At 39.2% G+C, this 12,277-nt stretch overlaps 1 pseudogene; it reads left to right on the top strand.

Moving 5' to 3' along the window:
- The window catches only part of LOC102855506, a 30,739-nt pseudogene extending 20,446 nt beyond the window's left edge, over window positions 1–10,293 (top strand).
- Window positions 10,294–12,277: the final 1,984 nt, after the last annotated feature.

Raw genomic sequence — 12,277 nt, 5'->3', positions numbered from 1 at the left:
GCCTGGCAATAAACCATATGTGGGGTATTCTTCTAAAGGTACAGGGAGAACTTATGTTGTTCAATAAAGAAATGTGAAAGCTATGACTAATAAAGCTGATAATTTGCTGAAACAACAAGGGGAGGTGAGAACAACGGCATTACTTTTTTCTTACTATATGTGCTGTTATTACCACCACAGCTATTGCATCTGGGAGTTCAGATATTATCTTTTGGGTTGTTTATCTGCTCCTGGACCTCAAACAATTTTTCCTTATGTGGGACATGAACAACGGGACTTATAGAAACTTCCAGTGTATTTACAAATGTCTTAAAAAACAAATCTATTTATTAGAACTATTTCTGGAACTTCACTATCAGCTGGAAATTATATTTTTAGAAGAACTCATACCTTGTATCAACAAGTATATGTAAAACTGCATAACATGGGGGACCCTAGATGACATCATTCTGAGTGAAATATCTCAATCACAAAAGGACAAATGTTGCATAACACCACTGTTACTAAGGAGGTCTAACATAGGGGGTTGGGAGAAGAATAGGATAAGAGTGGATAGATAATGAACATTGCATTGGAACAGATGAAGGGAAGAACTGTTTAAAAGGACTATATAGTTAGACATTATATATACAACAACATCCCAGAATAAGAGATACATCATTGCTAAGAGGACTAGGGGAGGGACAGGAAGGGAGGTAATTGTGCAACAGTAAAGGAATACTTAAAAAAAAGTGAGGGGAAGGAAAGGAGAGGGGATAAAATGTGCAACAATTAATGAATGAAAATTTAACTTCTCTGTGAAAGTTCATTAAAATCACAATTAAAATAAAATTTTATTTTTAAAAAATCCACCTTATTTGATAGGAACTGGAAAACTTGTAATTAATGAGACAAAACAAGATAGTAAATTGTTATAATTGTCAATGATATTCTTGTTTAAATAATAATGTGAAATTAAAGAAGCAATAGATTCTGTTTTCTTATTGAGGCCAAATTGAGATTATGTGTTCCAATAAGGATGGATAGGCCATGGGAAAAATCTCTGGATATGCATATTTTATTAAAGATAAAAACTAAAAAACTGTTGAATTGAGCAAAAAGGTTTGTTGGACTGCTGATTGAGCCATTTTAGGTTTGATTGCTATTGCTTCAGTAGCTCCAGTAGTGTTACATGAGAATATTCAAACTGTGCATTTTATGCATAATTGGAAACAAGATTCATATGTTGTTGTTGTGTTGTTATGTGCCATCGAGTCGTTTGTGACTCATAGCGACCCTATGTACAACAGCCCTAAACCCTGCTCTATCCTGTGCCAATCTCACTGCCGCTGACACATCCATCCCGATTACCTCAGTCACTGGATCAATGCACCTCATAGAGGGTCTTCCCCTCCTGCGCTGTCCCTCCACTCTGCCCAGCATGATGTCCCTCTCCAAAGACCTGTCCCTCCTTACAAAATGTCCAAAGTACATCAGACAAGCTTCAGAATCCTTGCCTCCAAGGAGCAGCCTGGTTTAACCCTCTCTAGGATGGATCTATTTGTTTTCTTGGCAGTCCATGGTACATTCAATACTCTTCTCCAGCACCACAGCTCAAAGGCGTCAATTCTCCTTCTATCCTCCCTAGTCATTGTCCAACTCTCTGATGCATAACAAGTGATTGCAAAAACCATGGCCTGTGTCAGGCGCACCTTAGTCTCCAGAGAGACACCGTTGCTCTTGAGTACTTTAGAGAGGTCCCTAACCACAGACTTTCCCATCGCAATACGTTTTTTGATTTCCTGGCTACTGGTGCCAAGAGTGTTGACCGTGGAGCCGAGCAAGCTGAAGCTGTGAACAATCTCAATCTATTCACCACCCATCCTGATGCTACCAATTGGCCCAGTGGTAAGAATGTAGGTTATGGAAATCTCAAGCTAGAATAGATCCATAATTGAATACTAAAGTTACAGAACTCCAACAAACAGTACAATGGTTGAGAGAAAAGCTAATGACATTAGAATTTTATGAATGATTAGAGTGTGATTGGAATCATACAGATTATTACCCCCTCAGGCCTGGTTTTAATTGTTTCTGGTCAAACATTCTTCTAAGTGGTATAGCACTGGTCTGTCCATTTGCTCTACAGAGGTAACTCGTGGTGGTTGTGATGCTAAACACTGTGATACTGATGTGTCAAATATTATAATGGTTGCCCATGGTGGACAGTGTTTGGTGGAGCTCCCAGATTAAAACAGGCTTGGAAGCAGAAGTGGTATCCACTTCTGAAATAGTTTGCCTCCAGAAACTCTATGAACTGAGAGAAACGATGAAAGTTAAACAAGTGCTCAGGTCTTTTGTTCATAGGATTGCTATGAGTCCGCTATGACTTGATGGCAGTTAACAACAACAACAACAACAACGTTATATGTATGATGACAAGGAGTATGAATGGAAAAAAATGAAGGCGTTTACAAGGAATTTTAAAATAATTTGACCTTTGATGTGAAAAAGTTAGAATTACAGATTCATGAGACATTTAAAAACAATTGAATATTCAAGGTAATATAGTCAGAAGGTCAAGGACTGTAGTCTTCAATATGGAGTAAAGCTCAACATGAAAAAGACAAAGATCCTCACCACTGGGCCAACTGGAAGTACCATGATAGATGGAGAAGAGATTGAGGATGTTAATATAACAGCTTGAATCCACAATCAACACTCTTGGCACCAGCAGTCAGGAAATTGAAAGATTAATTTCACTGGGAAAATCTGCTGCTAGGAACCTCTCCAGAGTACTGATAAGCAACAATGTCAGTCTAGAGACTAAGATGTGCCTTATCCTGGCCATGGTCTTCTCAATTACTTGCTATGCATCAGAGAGCTGGACATTAACTAAGGATGACAGAAGAATTGAAACCTTTGTGTTGTGATGCTTGAGAAGAGTTTTGAACACGGACTGCCAAGAAAACAAATAGGTCTATCTTGGAGAGGGTGAAACCAAGTTTCTCCTTGGAGGCTAGGATGTTGAATCTCAGTTTCAAATACTTTGGGCACATGTCTAGGAGGGACCAGTCCTTGTAGAAGGACATCATGCTCAGAAGGGTGAAGAGGACAGCGCAGGAGAAGAAGACCCCAGATAAGATGGATTGATACAGTAACTGGGATAATAGGGGTAGATGTGTTGGAAGCCATGAGACTGGCTCAGGACAGGACAGGCTTCAGAGCTGTTGGACATAAAGTCGCTATGAGTTGCAGACAACTCAACGGCATATAACTACATCAATGGGATAATTCCTGACTGCTGGTACTAAGGATGTTAATTGTGGATCCAAGCAAGATGAAGCTGTTAATAATTTCAATCTCTTCTCCATCCATCATGATGTTGCCTATCAGTCCAATAGTAAGAATCTTTGTTTTCTTGTCATTGAGATGCAATCCACACTGAAGGCTGTATTCCTTGATCTTCTGCAACAAGTGCTTCAAGTCCTCCTCACTTTCAGCAAGCAAGGTTGTGTCATCTGAATATTGCAGGTTATTGATGAGTGTCCCTCCAATCCTGATGCCACACTCCACTTCATAGAGTCCAGCTTCTCAAATAATTTGCTCAGCATACAAATTAAATTGGTATGGAGAGAGAATACAACCAGAGTTCCCCTGCTCTGTCGGCACAACAGCCTTTTGGTCCAGGTATAGCTTTTGCATGAGCACAATTAAGTATGCTGGGATTTCCGTTCTTCTCAAAGTCAGCCACAACTTGTTATGATCCACACAGTTAAATGCCTTTCCATAGTCAATAAAGCACAAATAGACATTCTCCTGGTATTCTCAACTTTCAGCCAGGATCCACCAATAATGATATTCCTGGTGCCATGGCCTCTTAAATCCTGCTTGATCTTCTGGCAGTTCCCTAGGTCTGTACTCTACCAGCCATTCTTAAATTATATTCAGCAGTATTTTGCTTTCATGGATACTGATATTATTAAATAGTTTGTTCATTCGGTTGAATCACCTTTCTTAGGAATGGGAACAAATATAGACCACTTCCAATCCATTGGCCAGGTAACTGTCCTCAAAATTTCCTGGCATAGACTGGTAAGTGCATCCCAGGGCACATATGTTAATTGAAACAAGTAAACTGGTATCTCTGATTCCTGGGGCTTTATTTTTTTGTCAGTGCCTTCAATGAAGCTTCCACTTCCTGCATTACCATTGGCTCCTGTTCATACATATGGTACTTTCTGAAAATTTTCAGTGTCAATCAATTCTTTTGGTGCAGTGATTCTGTGTATTCCCTCCATCTTCTTTTGATTTGCTTTCAGGAAATAAGAAAACACATTGTACTGGGAAACTCTGTAGTTAGGGACCTCTCCAAATTATTGAGGAATAGTGATGTCAGGGCGGTAAGGCTCTACACTGGTTGGTTGGTGGTGAGTGTGGGCCGGAAGCCTCCTGTTGGAGCCAATGAGAGCCAGGTGCATGGGCCTAGGGTTTTTGAAAGTTCATTTGGCTTTGGAGAGGTGAGTTTTCCTGTTTTTAATCCTGGTTTTAAGTATGTTTGAAATGAACAATCTTCTATATGGTACAGCACTGTTCTGTCATTTTGCTGTACTGAGGTAACTCAGGATTGTGTGCCATTGGTGCATCAAATGTCATGATAGTTACACATAATTGGCAATATTTGGTAGAACTCATAGATTAGAACAGGCTTGTAAGTAGGAGTGGCATCCATTTCCTAAACATGCCTGTGGAAACTCTGTGAAGTTAGAGAAAGGACAATAGTTATAGATTGCACTTAACGACAACATAATATGCCAGGCCCTTGTCTCCATTTTGGAGTTGGGTAAAGAGGCTGGACTCTTGTTTTGGTTGAGGATCTGTGTGGATTGTTTGGTTGTTTTTTATTTGTTTCTTGTTTAGAGTCAACTTGCATTTAAGGCCAAGCCCTTGTCTGTATTTTTGAGACTGGGTGAAGTGGCTGAACTCTATAGGTGGGCTTTCTTGGTTTGGATGAGGAAGAGTATGGAATGTTTGGTTGTTTAAGCCTCTTGTTTAGAGTCAACAAGACCTCCTGTAGGGTCCTTGTATTTAAAAGTTGGGCCAAGGGATTATATTTTAATCCCTTGTTACTGTATTTTGGAGGAACATTCTTCTAAGTCATACAGCACTTTTGTCAATTTGCTGTGCTGAGGTAATCTGAGTTTGTTTTAACACTGAACCTTGTGCGATTGGGGTCTCAAATGACATAATGGAAGAGCTGTGCCATAGGTGTGCCAAACACCATAATGGCTACCCACCGTGGACAATGTTTGCTGAAGCAGGAGGAATGACATCCACTTCTTAAACCACATGCCTCTGGAAACTCTATGAACTTGGAGAAATAATGATAGTTACCAAAAGGCTTCAGGCCTTTGACATCCTCTTCCTAAACCACATGCCTCTGGAAACTCTATGAACTTGGAGAAATGATGATAGCTATAGAAAGGCTTCAGGCCTTTTGTTCATAGGATTGCTATGAATCGTGCTCGACTCAATGGCAATCAAACATCAACAACAACAATGTCAGTTTGAGGACTAAGATACGGTGTGTCTTATTCAAGCCATAGTCTTTTTGATCATTTTCTATGCATCTGAGAGCTGGACAATGAATAAGGATGACAGAAGAATTGATGTCTTTGAATTGTGGTGTTGGAGAAGAGCACTGAACATTCCATGATGGACAAAAGAACAAATATGTATTGAAGAGGGTTCAGCTGAAGTGCTCTTTGGAAGTAAGAATGATGAGGCTTCGCCTCACATGCTTTGGGCATGTTGCTAGGAGAGGCTATCCTTGGAGAAGTTCATAATGCTGGGAAGAGTGGAGGGTTGTGAAGGAGAGGAAGCCCTTTGACCAGGTGGATTGATGCAGTGACTGCTTCAATTGGACTCTCATGTGACAGCAAGTGCGAGGATGGCACAAGATAGTACAGGGTTCAGATCTTTTGTTCATAGATTTTTCTGTGAGTCATACTTGATTCAACAGCAACTATCAACAGTAACAACAATGGGATAAATACTGGATTATAACAAATTATCCCTGTAACATGAGTGAAGGAATGAAGTAGTCATATTTCATCTAGTGTTGTAATATTGCTAATCTATACTTTTCTGCGGAAGACAAGGACAGTCAGTAAACAAGCTTTCTCATGCACAGTGTACCGTTTTTGCTTTATTAATTTATAAAAAGAAAGGGGAAGATGTAGAGTAAAGAGGACTATGACCAGTGGATAAGCTAAGACATGTTTGACTAATAAGCAGAGTCTCTAAACTAATAAACAGGTGCCTTAGAGCACTCAGCCATCCTGATTTAGAATAATCTGCACAGTGCCTGATAACAGCTTTGACAACAGGTCAAAGTTTACTAGATCAGAGCCTTGGGTTGTTGGTTTTTTAAAAATTTTTTTACTTTATTTCCACTAGTTTATTTACAAAATTCTAATACAAATTCAAACAAATTCTTTCAATTTCCCTCACCCCACATCGAATTATACAATCCAATGATTAATCCCCTCTTCCCCCTGTACATCCACATCCCTCTGTTTCCAGCCTCTCCCGCCCCTCCAGGATCCTTACACTCATTTTACAATAACGATCTTATACAATATTTATCCTTCTGGGTCTAAGTAAGTTCACTCAGCATAATGCTCTCCAGTTTCTCCCAAGTTAGGTAATAATTCACAAAGTTATTGCTCCTGCGTGCTGCATAGTATTCCATTGTGTGAATGTACCATAATTTCTCAATCCATTCATTTGTGGTTGGACATTTGGGCTGTTTCCATGTTCTTGCGATGGTGAATAACAATGCTATGAACATTGGTGTACAAATCTGTTTGTGCCTCAGTTCTCATATTCTCAAGGTACATTCCAATTAGTGGAGTAGCTGGGCCATATGGAATTTCTATGTTCAGCTTTTTGAAGAAGTGCCAAACTGCCTTCCAGAATGATTGCACCATTTTACAATCCCATCCACAATGTATAAGAGTTCCTTTCTCGTCACATCCTCTCCAACATCTATTAATTGCTGCCCTGTTAAACTTTGCCACTGTTATTGGAGTGAGATGGTACCTCATTGTGGTTTTGATTCACATCTCTCTTATTGCCAGTGATTTTGAGCATTTCTTCATGTGTCTGTTTGCCATATGAATATCTTCCTCTGTGAAAATTCTTTCCATGTCTTTTGTCTATTTTTGTAATTGGGTTATCAGTCTTTTTCTTGTGAAGACCCAGGTGTATTCTGTAAGCTTTTGTTATAAGACTCTTGTCTGAGATGATATTACCAAATGTTTGTTCCCAGTCTGTATATCAAAGCCTTGTTAATGAGACACTGAATAAACATTAAGAACATGCCCCTTGAAAATCTATTGGTAAATGTTTATACTGAGAGATTGCTCTTAACTATATGTTTATTATATTCCATGCTGTAACAGCTACCATCTGATTTGTGGCATATTGTTGATCACTTGAAAATTTTGCTGAAAAGCTTTGCTGAATAAAGCTTTATGTTGAATAAAGCCACTTAAGATTTTTGAAGTCTTTCACCCCTTGAGCCCCAACTATTTATTTTTTGCAAATGAATGGTGTCACATTAATTTTCAAAAAGAACATTCCAAGATCTATCCTGAAATACAATGTTTTCAGTAACAGATTTATATTCATATACATGCAAGGAAGATGTATTAATATGACTTTTATGGAAGTTTACTACAGCCAGATAAAAAAACTGAAGCTTCCCATGGTCTGAAACTGATCAGACATGCTATACAAATGCTTTGATAATATTGATGCTTCTAATAGACAAGCTTCAAACAAGAAGGATTGAAATTCATGTTATATATATGTTATTAGTGACAGAAATTGTGCTAGAGGTCACATGATAGAGCAAAAACTTATTCACTGAAAGCATTTTTTTGGTAGAAAAAAACCACCGAAGGCAGTGCAAATTCAGCAGCTGCACTACAAAAGAAAGATGGACAATGTCCTCTTGGGAGATTTACAGTCTTTAAGACCTGTTGGTGAGCCATCTACGAGTGCTTCCAATTATTTTTTTAAAATTTATTATTAATTTCAGTAAAAATGTATAGAGACTTTGGATTTCCATTCATTCATTGTTGCACTTTTCTCCCCTCCCAGCCCTCCTCCCAGTACACTACGCTCTTGGAAAAGTAAAAGAAAAATTCTTTCATTGTTTTACAAACCCTCCCCCAGGTCCACTCCACCATGTAGCTTTAGCTCCAGACTCCTGTCATGACAAAAATACCTAACACATATCCCATTTAAACAGTTTTATCCCTCATCTGTTTCAATGCAGTGTACATTATTTAACCCATCTTTCACAGTCTACCCCCAACCCTGAGGTCAGTCCTGTTTTACAACAGTGGCACCATGCACTATTTGTCCTTTTGTGACTGAGATACTTCGCTCAGCATAATGTCCTCCAGGCTCACCCATTTTGCATGAGTTCCTTGTTTTTCAATGCAGCTTAGTATTTCATTGTGTGACTATACCGCAGCTTCTCTACCCATTCATTTGTTGATGGGCACTTAGGTTGTTTCCAACTCCTTGCTATTGTGAACAAAGCCGCAATAAACATAGGTATACATATACCTGCGTAGATGTTAGTTATGGTCTCTTTGGGGTATATTCCCAGTAGTGGAATTGCTGGGCCAAATGGTATCTCTGTTTGTAACTTTTTGAGAAAGCGCCATATCGCCTTCCATAGTGGTTGCACCATTTTACACTCCCACCAACAGTGAATAAGAGTTCCAGTTTCTCTACAACCTCGCCAGCATTTGTTGCTTGCTGTTCTGTTAAATTTTGCTAGTCTTAGTGCGGTGAGATGATATCTTATAGTTGTTTTGATTTGCATCTCTCTTAGAGCTAGGGATTTTGAACATTTCTTCATGTGCTTGTTGGCCATCTGAATGTCTTCTTTGGTGAATTGTCTGTTCATATCCTGTGCCCATTTTTCAACTGGATTATTTACCTTTATCTTGTTGTGGTGCTCAAGTATTTTATAAATTCTGGATATAAGTCCTTTATCTGATATGTCATTACCAAATACATTTTCCCAGTCTGTGACTTCCCTTTTTACCCTGTTGGAGAAGTTTTTGGATGTGCATAAGGATTTGATTCTTAGAAGGTCACATTCATCTACTTTATCTTCTAGTTTCAGGTGAGCCCCAACTATTTTATGTCTATCTTTTCTTAAGTCTCTCGGATTCCTCACTCTCAGACCTACTGTAGAGCTGGACTCTATAATCCTTGAGAATTTGACATTCTGTTCTTCATTTCTCCTCTGTTTGTCAGAATTCTTCAACAATGTTTGATTAAAATATTCAGTAATAGTAGTTCAATTCTTCATATTTCATGACAAACTAAGTGATTTCTGGAGGTAAGCAGCCACACATTCCTCCTCCTATTCTTGTGTCTGCCTCTTTTATTCCTCCAGGCAAGCAAAGACTAGATGTTATGCCTTGAATGGCTACTTGACTACATTTTAAGACCCCCAGGAATTATGAATAACTACTTTAGGTAGAAATAGAAGGTAGAGTGGAGACATCACACATACTATTAGGCTAAATTAACTGGATAGCCCAGTGATCTTGAGTGTTTCTTAGAGAAGTTGTGTTTTTATTTTCTCTCCTAATTCCTAGATTCCTTATAAATAATATCTCTTTAAAATTCAAGTTCTCACTCTCACAACCATTTCAGCACAAGGAGATCCTAAGAAGCCAAGAAGCAAAATGTCATCGTATGCATTTTTCATGCAAACTTGCAAAGCAGAGCACAAGAAAAAGCACACAGATGCTTCTGTAAACTTCAAAGATGTACTCAGAGATGTGGAAGACCATGTCTGCTAAAGAGACAGGTAAATTTGAAGGCATAGCAAAGGACAGACAAGGCCTATTATAAGAGAGAGAGGAAAATTTATGTCCCTCCAAAGGGAGAAGAAAAAAGAAAAGTAAGTTCAAGATTCCAATGCACCCGAGATGCCTTCTTAGGCCTTTTTCTTGTTTTGTTCTGAGTCCCACTCCAAAATCAAAGGCAAGCACCCTGGACTTGCCATTGGTGCTGTTGTCAAGAAGCTAGGATAACAAGCATCCTTACAAAAAGGAGGCTGCTAAGCTGATGGACAAGTATGGGAAGGATATTGCTGCCTACAGGGCTAAAGGCAAGCCCGATGCAGCAAAAAAGGGAGTTGTCAACACCAAGTAAAGCAAGAAGAAGGAAGAAGAGGAAGATGAAGAAGAAGAAGACAAAGATGGTGAGGAATAGGTTGATTGTAGTGCAGTTGTGTGTGTGTTGTGGATTTTTCCCCCTTGTCTGCTTGGCTCTACAATCAACACTCTTCATATCAGCAGCCAGGAAATTAAAAGACGTATTGCATTGGGAAAGTCTGCTGTCAGAGACCTCTCCAAAGTATTGAAATGCAATGATGTCAGTCTGGAGACTAAGGTACACCTGATACAGGCTATGCTCTTTGCAAGTATTTGCTATTTATCAAAGAGCTGGACAATGACTCAGGATGATAGAAGGTGCTTTGGTGCTGGAGAAGAGTATTGAATATACCATGGACTGCTAGGGGAACAAACAATTACGTCTTGGAGAGGGTGAAGCCAGGCTGCTTCTTGGAGGTAAGGATTCTGAAGCTTTGTCTGATATGCTTTGTACATGTTGCAAGGCGGGATCAGTCCTTAGAGAGGAACCTCATGCTTGGGAGGGTGGAGGGACAGGGTAGAAGAGGAAGATCCTTGATGAGGTGTATCAGTTCAGTCACCGAGGTAATGGGGATAGGTGTGTTGGAGACAGTAAGATTGGCATGGTATAGAGCAGGGTTTAGGGCTGTTGTTTAGGTCGCTATGAGTCACAGACGACTTGATGACACAAAGCAACAACAACAACAACAACTACAACATAAAGCATTTAACCTCCTGTACACAACTTACTCCTTTTAAAGTGAAAAACCTGACATGTAAGGCAATTACTTGCTATCCAAAGTACTGAAGAGCAACAGTGTCAGTCTGGAAACTAAGATGTGCCTGATCCAAGCCATTGTCTTTGCAATTACTTGCTATGCATCAGAAAGCTGGACAATGACTAAGGATGATAGAAGGAGAATCAATGCCTTTGAACTGTGGTGCTGGAGAAGAGTATTGAGGGTCCCATGGACTGCTAGGAGATCAAACAGGTTCACCCTAGAGAGGATGAGACCAGGCTGCTCCTTGGAGGCAAGGATTCTGAAGCTTCGTCTGACATACTTAAGACATGTTGCAAGGAAGGGCCAGTCTTTGGAGAGGGACATTATGTTTGGGAGGGTGGAGGGACAGCACAGGAGAGAAAGACCCTTGAGGAGATGGATTGATTGAGTGAGTGGGGTAATGGTCATAGCTGTGTCAGAAACAGTAAGACTGTCATGGGATAGAGCAGAATTTAGAACTGTTGTACATAGTGTCGCTATGAGTCACAGGCAACTCGATAGAACATAACAACAACAACAACACAAGGCTGTTTAAAATTTGTTTTAAACTGTACAATGTCTTTTTTTGTATAGTTAACCCACCACTGAATGGTTCTTTAGATAACCTTATCCTGATGGTATTTTAATAGCTTTTAATCTTGCCTGGTACAGTATAGGAGTTGTAAATTGGCATGGAAATTTAAAGCAGATTCTTGTTGGTGCACAGCACAAATTAGTTAAATATGGGATGGTAGAATTGGGTTCCCCCCCATCTTCAGTTGTCTGATGTAGCTTATATGAAATAATTGTTGTTCTGTTAACTGAATACCAGTTTGTAATTGTGAAAAAATAAAGAAAAAAAATAAGGTACAGCTGACATTCTGAATACTTCTAAGTAAATACAATTTTTAATTAAAAAATAAAATTGAAGTGCTTTGAAGAAGATATATAGAAATACATTTGATTCCTAGCCCTCATCTCTACAAACAATGTCCCTATTCTTTACTTTTAAAATTTGTATTCGTTGTATTTTGGGGTTTATTAATTTCTAATGTCCATGCCTCTTAACCTCTTGCTCATGTTTTTCATTTAATTTTTCTCTCCTTGCTTCATTCATTCTTCTTCTTTTTTAAAATGTGCTGTCAAGTCCAAATAAATCCATAGGTGACCATTCAGTGGGATTTCAGATGCTATAAATCACTTGGAAAGAGATTATCCATCTATATCCTGCAGAGCAGCTTTTGGATTTGAACCATGTGCCTATGAGGTGGCTATGTAGCTCTTGTTTTCGTGGTCACAGAT

This window comes from Elephantulus edwardii, unplaced genomic scaffold, assembly GCF_000299155.1.
Source record: "Elephantulus edwardii isolate Elephantulus edwardi_28Jun2011 unplaced genomic scaffold, EleEdw1.0 scaffold00083, whole genome shotgun sequence".
Lineage (NCBI taxonomy): Eukaryota > Metazoa > Chordata > Mammalia > Macroscelidea > Macroscelididae > Elephantulus > Elephantulus edwardii.
This window is presented reverse-complemented; position numbering and strand designations above follow the sequence as displayed.